This window comes from Telopea speciosissima, chromosome 11, assembly GCF_018873765.1.
Source record: "Telopea speciosissima isolate NSW1024214 ecotype Mountain lineage chromosome 11, Tspe_v1, whole genome shotgun sequence".
In the NCBI taxonomy this organism is placed as follows: domain Eukaryota; kingdom Viridiplantae; phylum Streptophyta; class Magnoliopsida; order Proteales; family Proteaceae; genus Telopea; species Telopea speciosissima.
The window spans coordinates 7,895,673-7,907,675 of record NC_057926.1 but is presented as its reverse complement, the minus strand read 5'-3'; the positions used below and the strand labels follow the sequence as shown (position 1 = coordinate 7,907,675).

The 12,003-nt window shown below is 40.4% G+C and overlaps 1 protein-coding gene across 3 annotated transcripts in view; it reads right to left on the bottom strand.

The window, feature by feature from the left end:
• Positions 1-12,003, bottom strand: part of LOC122646403 (nudix hydrolase 3-like) — a 76,187-nt gene that overhangs the window by 6,910 nt on the left and 57,274 nt on the right. The window lies entirely within an intron of this gene.

Sequence of the window (12,003 nt, the reverse complement as noted above, 5' to 3'; positions counted from 1 at the left end):
TACCACAAGAACAGCTTATTCCAGGACGTGAATATGGAATCTTCTATTACAATGAACATAACACCATGTGAATGGACATAAAAATACTAGTAGAAAATCAGCTCCTAAGTTTGTTTTTCCTTTTCATTTATGCAGGGCCCCCCTATTAAAAAATGTGATCCTTTTCTTCTAAGGCAAATCTCCGTGCAGGCATGTGGTTGCATGTGTATATTGCAAAATATACAGCAGGATGGAATCCATCTCATTGATGAAAAGTTGAAATCCATCTGGTTTCTCTGTGTACACTTCCTCCTATAGTGTGTCATTCAAGAATGTAGACTTTCAAATCAATCTGGTAGACCTTGAAGCCTCAGTGAACTGCTAGTCCTAGGAACATTCTTATTGTCTCCAGTCTTGCCACTAGGGCAAAAGTCTCCTCAAAGTCAATCCCCTCTACTTATCCCTTGTACACAAGCCTTGCCTTGTTCCTCACAACTTGACCATCTTCATTGAGTATATTTCTAAAAACCCATTTTGTGCCAATTACATTCTTATCAACTGGCCTAGGAACTAAATCCCATGTATGATTTCTTTCAATCTGGTCAAGCTCTTCATCCATGGCTTTCATCCTTGCTTGCTTCCTCAACTGATTTTGGCTCAACTATTGACAGAAGAGAGTAAGCATTTGCCTTCTTCCTCCTAGTCTAAATGCCAGCTGTGGGATCACCAATTATCTGCCTCTTAGGATGATTTTTGGTGGTTCTTCCTTCTTCCAAATCTGACTCAGTCTCTATCTTCTCAACTTCTGATTCAACTTTGTCTTTCTGTCTATCTTCACCTTTATCACTTGCATCAGTGAGGTCTTCAAACACTTGGAATCATTTCCAGTACTCTTGGGAAAATCTCTCTTCTCATCAACCTTGACATCTGCACTCTCCACAATTTTTCCAAGTCTTTTGGTGTAGCATCTGTAGGCCTTGCTTGCTACCAAAGACCTTGAAATGTCTTGCTGTAGCTTTCTTGACAAACAAAATGTCATATGGGGTTTTTCTTTCATGGGGTCTCGGCATGCACCTGTTGTGAATGTATACTGCTGTGAATACTGCTTCTCCAGAATTTATTTCCCATAGCATTCTCAGTCACCATAGTTCTGGCCATTTCTTGGACAGTTCTGTTCTTCCTCTGTACAACACCATTCTGTTGTGGTGTTCTTAGAGATGAGGTTTGTCTTCTGATGCTTCTCATAACAGTACTCCTTGAAATCTGTCGAGGTGTGCTCACCACCTCTGTCAGATCTTAAACACTTGATCTTCTTCGCTGTTTGATTTTCAATCTGTTTTCTGAAGATCTTGAACCTTTCCAATGCCTCTGATTTGTGCTTCAAAACATCACCCATGTCATCCTAGAGTGATCATCAATAAACATGATAAAATATCATTCCCCTGTGATACTTTGTGTCCTCATGGGACCACAGTACCACACAAGATTGTGTGCACGAACTCCAATGGTTGACTGGTGTGATACTCCTCCGACTTGAAAGATACTCTGGTCTGTTTCCCTTTCTGACAAGATCCAAATATACTGTTGGAGGGTTACTTCAACACAAGTATATATCTCTTACAGCCTTCTTTGATGAGATCTTGGCAAGGTTATCAAAACCAATGTGTCCAAGTCTCCTATGCCATAACCATGTTTTCTCCATATTGAACATGCATGAGTCTTCAATTCTCTGTTAGAGTATATAGATTCCCTGAAGTTACCTTTCTTGTGGCGATCAAGTTCCCTGTGCTTGATCTTCTAATTTCACAACCTTGATTGTTGAACACCACTTCATGCCCCCTATCACAAATTTGACTGATGCTAAGTACGTTTATGTTTGAGCCCTCCTACATACAAAGCATCTTGGGATTTCACCTTCCCATTGTTGAGACTAACGGTACCTTTTCCTACTATCTCAGCACCATTATTGTTCCCAAACTTAACTGATCCACCTTCATATTTTTCAAACTTCTCAAGCCTCTTCTTGTCTCCAGTCATGTGGCTTGAGCAGCCACTATCAAGTATCCATAGAGTGGAATTCCCCTGTGCTCTGGAAGCTGTCTGTACAACCATAGTCTGTTCCCCATTTCTGCTCTGTTCTTCTAAACCCAAACTCTGTCACTTAAGTGAGGTTTCTGTACTTGCTTCTGTCATGGATTCTGCCTATTGAACTTGAGTGGTCTCTCATGTCTAACACTACCCTGACCACCTCTGTTCTGCTGTCTCTGTGGAGGGAACACTGTTCTGCAATCCCTGGCTATGTGCCCATAGATGCCACATCTGTAGCACTCAACCACTACATCCATCAAGGGTGCAAAAGGATTCTTGTCAACAAAATTTGGTGGACCAATATTGAATTTTCAGTCTAATATTTTGTGCCCAAATGTGTTGCACTTGAAACAATGACTTTGAAAGAATTGTCTGTCTCATTGGCTCTCTCTGCCATCTGTACTGAGCTCTATAGTTGTCAAATTCTCTAGGTCTCTATTGAAATATTTGCTTGTAACCAAAGTTCTCTACTCTCCTACCTGGCCATGCCATTTGTAGTTGTCTAGTATGGTTAGTCTTATGGGTGGAGTTTGGTTTACCCATTTCCTTGACACTCTTTGATGACTCACCTACAAAACTAAGACCAGATTTATTCTGAGTTGATCTTTGAGCATTTAGAATCTCATCAAGCTTCTTACTGTTGGGATGCACATGTGGAGTTGTTTCAGTGTCTTGACCAACTGAATCTTTCTCATATTCTTCTGTCTTTGTCTTAAGAACTTCAATTTTCCTTCTGAAAGTCCAAGTAATTAACTAAAATATTAGACTCTTCCTCCAATTGAGCTTTCAAGGATAGATTTTCTGATTCAAGATTTTTGCATTCTGTAGTCTTCTGTGCAAGTTTCTTGTCAAAGTCTTCTAGTATTTGTCTTGAGTCATTTGCATGTTCTCTCAATTCAAGAACTAACTGCTCTTGCCCTTAGAGACATTGTGTAGCCTGCGTGACTTTCTTTCTTTCCCTCTTCAACTCTTTGATTGCACTCTCAACACAGCCTCCTAGTTCACTTTTCCTTCTTCATCTTAAAAAATTGCACCTTTTCTTGATGATTTTGTTTCTGTCTTCAAATACCATGAACATGGCTTGATAATCCACACCATTTGAATCATCCTAAGTGATACAACTAAGCATAGTCACCCAATGGAATCACACGACGTCTCTATGGCTAGGGATGGTCCAATGGATAAAAGCCCATCAGGTCAAACTCACGCCTGCTCCATCCAAGAGTTCAACTATTTAACGGTATAATCCTCCACGTGAGGATTAACTGATCCCACACCTGATAGGCTGTTGGCAGTTATCATCACACTCCAATAAGGAATGCTCATGATTCCTACTAATCCAGGGTCACTCTCCCAAAGGGACTCCACTATTGAGTCTCCTACCATGGATACAACAACAACAACAACAACGAACTCAGCCTTATCCCAACTTAATGGGGTCGGCTACATGGATCCAAACAAAACAAAATAGAGAAAACCAGAGTTATACCCAAAAACAAAGGTGAAGAAAAGATAGGAGAATAGGGATGGGGAAAGAGATGAGAAATGACAAAGGAAAATGACAAATGGAAGATGGGAAATAAAAGAAAGATGAAAGATAGTAAGAGGAAAAAGACACAGCCCAACACGCAGGATAATCTCAGCTAAATGGGGTCTGCGACATGGATCCCTGCCCTCCAATAGGTTTTGTCCGAGGTCATACTTGGGACCAGACCTAGACTATGCATGTCCTTCCTCACCACTTCTCCTATGGTCATTTTAGGTCTGCCCCTAGCTCTTTTAGCTCTTTCAATTGGAATCATATCACTCCTCCTTACTGGGGCGTCCCTAGGTTTCCGTTGAATGGCCATACCACCTTAAACGACTCTCTTGGAACTTGTCATTGATCGGGGCAACTCCCAAGTCCGCTCTTATATGTTCATTCCATACTTTATCCTTCTTTGTTTTTCCACACATCCATCGTAACATCCTCGTCTCTACTACACAAAGCTTATCAATATGACACTTCTTAACTGCCCAACATTCTGCCCCATACATCATGGCCGGGCGAACAACAATCCTATAGAACTTTTCTTTAAGCTTTAGAGGAATACGTTGGTCATACAGCACTCTAGACGCACCTCTTCACTTCATCTATCCTATTTTAATTCTCTGTGACACATCATCCTCTAGGTCACCTTCTTTATTTATGATTGACCCCAGATATCTAAAATAGTCACTTTGCGGTATCTTTCTTTCCTCATTTTGCACCATATCAGTATCCATCATAAGTGTGACTAAAATTACACATCATATACTCTCCTACCATGGATAGAAGACTTAATTAACAGGACTCTCCAAAATGATTTCCACTTACAGTCTACGCTATATAAACCCAGGTATAAGCCTAACAGACTCTTCTCAACTATTGTTATCTTATCTGCTGCTAAAGAGACCTGACTTAAGAATCAAAGAGTCCCTCGCTGGAGCAAATTGGCTCTCTTGTGCTTACTTTATTCCTCTGTGCAAACAACCCTACTGGAGGATCCACATTGACGATTTTTTCACGCAACACTCAGATTCTTCCTTAGATGTGTCACTACTTTTCTTGAATTGGTTTTTCTCAAACTTGTTGGAAAAAATTTCTTCTTTTCCTTGAATCTACTTTCTTCTCTTCTTCATCATCACTTTCCATCTTGCCTTTGTGAGACCATTTAGCTGCAAAGTGCCAAACCTTGCCACAGTTGAAACACTTGAATGGAAGCCTGTTCTTATACTTGCCTGTCCCCTTTTTTAATTTTCTGGTGAAGTTGGCTGGGATCTCATCATCATCATCACCACTGTCTTCCTCTTCTTCAATTTCAAGTTGCTCTTTTGCTCTCAATTTTTTCATTGCCTTGAAGGCTGCTTGTTTGTCAATGGACTTTACCTTTCTTATTCTCATCTGATAGGCCTTGAGAGTACCATGTACCACATCAAGGGTGATTGTGTCCAAGTCTTTAGCCACTTCAATGGCTGAAACCTTTGAGTCATACTTAGGTAATAGAGACATGAGAATCTTCTGACATACTACAGAGTTTTTAAGATTTTCTCCAAGTCCTCTAATAGATCAGGGGCAAATAGGGATGGACAACTCAAAGAGAGCGCCTCATCGGAACAAGAGTACAACCAATTCATAGAGGGGAAGTCGATAGACTCTTTTCCTTTTCCTTGAAAACAGAGATATATTCTTTTGTCGGATCCCTATTTTCCTTTGACGGGCATCATCCGTCTTCGGAGGTTGTTCATGAAATGACTGATTCCATTTTGGAAGATGTGATGGAATGGGAAAGACCAGGCAATTGGGCTGCCCACCATCAACGCCTTAGGGAGGAGACCGTTGAGGCATAACTCGTATTGGAGCATTTATAAAGCAAGACAAAATAGTTATTTATAGATACAGAGAAGGGTCATCTAAACAAATCCACTGGAGTTAACAATCTCATTGACTCTTATCATATAACTGTCAATGTTCTCCTCATCTGTCATTTTAAGACTCTCAAACTGTGCCCTGAAAATATGCAGCTTGTACATCTTAATTTTTGCATCTCCTTCATAGATGCTCTTCAACCTGTCCCAGACTTCTTCGCCGCTGTCACAATCCATAACTTTTGCCATCGTCTTTGTGTCCAATCCTGACATAATGTCATTTAATACCATGAGACTGAACCCATAAGCCTACTTGATCTCTATACCTGAAGGTGGAGTAGCTGGTTCTGTGTATCCATTCACCACTGATGCCCACATATCATAGCCTAAGGATGCATTCTCCTCTCTAGAACACATTGTCAGTGCCATCAAAACTGGGAGCCTTCCCTGAATCCTTAGAACTGCCTTCCCTTGAAGCCATGCTATCCCAGAATCACTCAGATGCCTGTAAAGCTGTCACTAAGTCCAAGCTCTGATATCAATTGTTGATCTATGGCTGTCACTGAGAGGGGGGCGAATCAATGACCTAAAATTCTTCAATTTTTTTCCCATACTTATGCTGGTTGAGTTTGCTAGTTCTAAACTAATAATCACGCAGTCATGTACATACCTTAACCTGACTGTCAAAGGCTCTGCTAGGTGTGTACACACACACATACCTCAGATGCCTGTAAAGTTGTCACTAAGTCCAAGCTCTGATATCAATTGTTGATCTATGGCTGTCAATGAGAGGAGGGTGAATCAATGACCCAAAATTCTTCAATTTCTTTCCCAATGCTGGTTGAGTTTGCTAGTACTAAACTGATAATCATGTAGTCATGTACATACCCCAACCTGACTGTCAAAGGCTCTACTAGGTGTATACACACACACACACACAGGATATACGTGGTTCAGCAAGTTGCCTACATCCATGGAGCAATGCTACTATGGCTTCGTCTTTGCTCAATACTCTACTTTTGCTATACCTACAGTTGGGAGCACCCACACCCAGATTTACTCAGCATAGAACTAAGAGGGCATACAATGTCGGTACAGAGATAGCACCCACTCCCAGTGTTCAGCACCCATTGAACACCCCTTACAATATAATAAAAGTTTGGGCTTATACACAGTGCCCTACAATCATGCACAAGTTAGAATAGGTCTTTCGACAATTTACCACCTATTTTCTAGCATACAACATAACAGGGATGAAGCTGAAAACTAATACAGTGAAGAGAATGCTTATAACCCTTGATCTGTGACAACCCTGGCAATCTAAGATGTCCTTGAGATGTGCTGGAGCCCACTGGTACTATCAACTTTGTCCTTGATGGAGAAACTTGAGCTTTCAAGTGTGCAAAGCCATGGGGGGACCACACAATCAACCTTCCTCTTCTTGCTTTTCTTCAATGTTTCACTTCAATGCACCATTAATGTCTTCAATGAAGCTAACCGTCCACTTCTCAACCTTCAATGCATGTTCAAGTAACCTCAAAAGGTAGGTGGAATGAGTTTAATGCATTTTTCTCAAGCACACATTCACTTTCTCTTTTGTTGCAATTTTCGCTCACCAATTTTTTTTCTTTTTGTTGCAAGTAGATAGATCTCATTCTTCTGAGAATTTAGAGCTTTGGATCATTCCATTTGGCCATCAGACAGTTGAGTTATCATCAATCAAAGTTGGGCTAACCAGAAATAAGAAAATGGAACTTCGAATGTCTTGTGGTGTAAGTGCTGAACATGGTAGCATAGGGACTATGGGTTGCACCATATCAGCAGAGATGTTGACATTTAGATGAGGATTGAAAGTGGCAGAGCATCTAATATGCGTCGGATTGACTTCTGACGCATCGGACAGGACATCACGAAGCAAATGAGAGCACAACATATGGAACCTCGCAGTGGATATTGAGTGCAAGCATCACACGGGATTAGGCTTTGTGTGATCTGCACCCCGTCACGAGACCTTACGTCAAACAATGTTTCGGCCTCTGGTTTGTTTGTACCACATTAAACACGCTGGGCCACAAGATTTGTTGAAATGGACGGGAAAACGCATCATCTGTTGGATTCGAATCTCATGTAAGGCCATTTACTTCGGGGAATGATAGAGTGGCTAGAGGATCTTCTTCGAATTTACCGAGGTCTCGGTTACACCAAAGCATTGTGTATCACGGCATGAGAATTTCGTACAACGACACGCACATGAGTGCTTCTACGCGACCAATCAAAACACTAGCGACAAAATCTTGATTGCTTAGATAATTCTGCCATTATTCGGTAGATGCGCGACCATAGAACTAAGGTGCATCAAACCAATGAGGTATTGAGCGTCCGGATCTGACGGACTTTATGTGGATGTATACATTGACGTTGTCCTTCCCTAATAGTTCAAGCTTTTAGGTGAAATGGTTGCGACCATGGTGTCAGAGCAGGGAGGTCAAGTGTTCGACTCCTGGGAAGTACATCGGAAGAGTTTTCCCGATATTTCTTCTCCCTCGGTGCCACATGAAGGAAATGCCGAACTGTTAGGGAAGGGCAGTGTCAATGTATACATGAACACTTTACAACTAGCGCTTTAATCTCACCCTTAGATCGTGAATTTGAAGGACAAGGCTCTCCTCATCTGAGCCATTGACTTCGAACCACACAAACTCTGGGTTATTTGCTCTGAGCCCCCCCCCCCCCCCCGGGCACCACTTTAGATTTTTTTATAGCCCCCGCTGGTATTAAAGAATTACCATTGCAAGCCCCTGCAACCCATTATGCTCACAGTGAGCACTTAAAGGTTTCGATAAAAAAATTGGCTAAGTATAGAACTTAGCACCAAGTGTTCAACTATATTCCCGCCCTGGTATGAGCCTTGGGCCATGTGATTGTGCCATGCGCTGTGTGGGCTGGGGGCCTGTTGCGGGCACGCCCGCACGGCCTGTGGCCATGGCCGTGCCATGCTGCAGGAGTGGCCATAACACCCTGCCAGGCAGCCAGCCTGTTGGCCTCCCACTTGCTGCCACCTGGGATGCCCTAAGCCACGTGGCCTGCTACTATGGGGCCATGTAGGGTCCACTGCTTCTGTGGGGCCCACCACAATCTCTCTCCTCTTTCTTTGCTTACCACATCAAGAAAATTACAAGAGTGGCCCAGCCACTGTATCACTGCCACTGGATCATCAGCTGTGCAAGATTACCAAACTGCCCCTGAACACTGCCAGAACTGCTAACACCTCTCAAACATGTTGGAATGCTATGGATGGATTTGAACACATGTGCAACATCCTCTAGTGACTGTGAACCCACCCATCTCATACTACCCATGTGTAAGCTGTCTTAGACCTGAGAGCTGCCACTTCAAGCTCAAAACTGGCCGCCTCATCACTGATCAGACCATGGTTGCCAACAATGACAATGAATATGCAACAGTCTTGTCATCTTAAGTTGATTTTCAGTCTTTGATCCTTCAATTCTCCAATCTTAATTATTGAATAGATTTTATTTTCTTGAATGTAGATTATAGATACAACAACCATAGTCCGAAATCTCGCGAGATCTCGCCGAGATTCTCGGTTTTTTGGAAAACCGAGTCGAGATGGCAGTCGAGTGTAAAAAATACCATATCTAGTTGAGATCTCGGGTAATTTCTCGTTTCGGGTGACTATGCAAATGACTGAAGAGAAATTGAAAATCTCGCCGAGATCTCAGGTCATGGGGCACTATCTCGGGTCTCGGGTGGGTTTTTGACCCATTCTAGTTATAAGTTATAAGCCATCTCGACAGAACTCGGCGAGTTCTATCAAGAGGCTTTTTTATCTCTCAAAGCTCACTTCTTCTCTCAAATCCTCTCTTCCCTTCTTCATTTTTTGCATGAATTGAAAGCTTTGGAAGGTGATTTTGCTGCCAAACTGAAGATTGAAGCTCATTTTTGCAAGATTGACCAAGTTTTTGAAGGATTTTTGAAAGGTAACCCATTTTCCCTAAATCTATTTTTTTTTAAAAAAAATTGATGAAACCTTGGTGGATTCATGTGATTTTGAGTTATGTTACACAACTTTGGCCGATCTATCACTTGATGGAGGCCGAATATTTTTTGGGTTATTAAATTTGTTATTATAATTTCTGAAAAAAAAATGAATTTTTTCAAAAAAGAAATTAAAAAAAATAGGATAAATACTTATTGTTTGGATGTGATTTTGATATATGTTAGACAAGTTTGCATGCTCTACAGCCTCATGGAGTCATTTTTTTTTTTCACCCATTAAAAAAAATATATTTTTTTTCAGATTTAATAATAATATTATTAAAATAGTTAAAAAATATATAAAATTAGGGAAAAATACCTGTTTTTGTTGGAAAATTATGCACAGCATTTGTACATAATGTCCAACTTCAAATGATGTCAAATACATTATTATGTTATAATATTTTATATTTGAAGGTATCATTATTTTTAATAAAAATTGTAAATATTATTTTTAATTAATAAATAAATACTAGGGTTAGGGAATAAATAAGAGATAGGTATTTGATTGTTCTAGTAGCTTCATATTATGTTTAATAGTTATGAACATAGTTCAAAATCTCGCGAGATCGAGATTTCGAGAATTTCGACCCCCTCGAAACGAAATGACCCCTCGAATAAAAAAAATACTAAATTTCGATCGAAATTCTCGAGATTTCGAGATATTTCGAGACATTTTCAAAATCTCGCGAGATTTCGAAAATCTCGAGAAAATGCTTTATATAAAATACCATGTTTCGATAGTCTCGGTCGAAATTTCGACCGAGACTGAGAAACAGAGCATTTTTCCTCTTTTGCTTGGTTTTTGAAGGTTTTTGCTTATTTCTTCTTCAATCTTCCACTTCCCACTTGAATCCTTGCCACATCTACGCCGGAATCACTTGGAGAACAAACTTCTTAGCACATCTGTGAAGCCTTTCCACTATTTCAGGTAAAACCATATTCTCAAAATTGATTTTTTTTAGGGAAATGCTTGATCAACATGTTTGTTTGTGATGAAATAAATATATGTTAGACACCGGAAGCCGATCTACGACTTCACGGTGTCGAAATTTTTTTTTGGTATATATATTATTTATTTATTTTTCTACTTCAAAAATTGGATTTATTTACAACAAAAATCAAAAAATAATAGGGGTTATGTATATTGTATGGTGATGAATTAAATATATGTTAGACACCATTGGCCGATCTATGGTCTCATGGTGTCAAAAATATTTTTCTGCCAATAATTAATTATTTTAATTTTTGAAAATTATAAAAAATATTTAAAAAATTCAAAAAAATAGCAAAAAATAGAAAAAAATAAGAAATAATATGAGGTTTTTGTTTTAAAATTACTGAAAAATATAAAAGTAAATTGTACATACTTCTTATTTGCTGTCCATTTACATATCTTTTCGATTTTGTTGTGCTAGGCCAATATTTATTTGAAAAATATTTTTAAAAATTGTTTTTAAATATGAGAAAAATATGAGGGTTAGGGACTTAGGGGGAAAATACTAAATAGTTATATACTTATATACTTGTGTTAGTGCTCTTAAATCTTAATTCTTAAACATTTAAAATTTTAAACTAAAAGAATTGATGTGCTTCCGTTATTAATGAATTGTCTTTTATTCATGCAACAGTAAACTAGTCTGATTATGACGAACCGTGGTAAACGACAGAACCAGAGGCAAGAGGGGCAGAGGCAGCCGGCCCAGACCCAGGAGGAGGGGAGCACACCCAGGCGCACTAGTGGTGACATTGCATGGTTGCATGGCACTCCAATTGATGGGGATAAAAGAAAATCCCAATGCAACTATTGTCACATGCAGTTTTTGGGAGGTGGTGCCACTAGACTCAAACAACATCTAGCTGGGAATTCTCCTGAAGTGGTCGCATGTCATATGGTCCCTGTGGAGGTATCTAGGGCTGTCATTGATTACATGAAGGGAGGGAGTAAGAGGAAGGCTCAGAGGGAGAAGGCAAAAGTAGATCTTGAGGAAGCAATGAGGTGTACAGTGGGAGGCCAATCAAGCCATCGTGATGATGATGATGATGACAGTGATGATGTCTATGTTCCTGATGATATAGAGACTGAGCAAGAGGCTAGGGATTGGAGACGAGCACAGATGATGAGCAGAGCCAGTTATCATGAGGATCAGGAGAGAGTCGAGAGACAGAGAGTAGGTGGTAGTAGAGGAACTAGTACCTCTAGAGCTGGTGCTAGTGGTAGTGGAGGAGCAGGTACAAGTGGAGGAGGTAGGTTGCCTAATCCCTTTAGGAGATCACAGAGTACGAGGGCAGCTCCCCCTCCACCTCCACCACCACAAGATGACCCAGCACTTCACCAAGCACCTGGTGTTTATAGAAAGAAAGGCAACAAACAACCAAAAATCAAGGGAGCATGGAAAAATCTGAAGGGGATGGTGAAGGAATCTATAGCTAAGTGGATGTTATACCATACCATCCCAGCAAACACAGCACAAGGCCCCTTTTATCAGA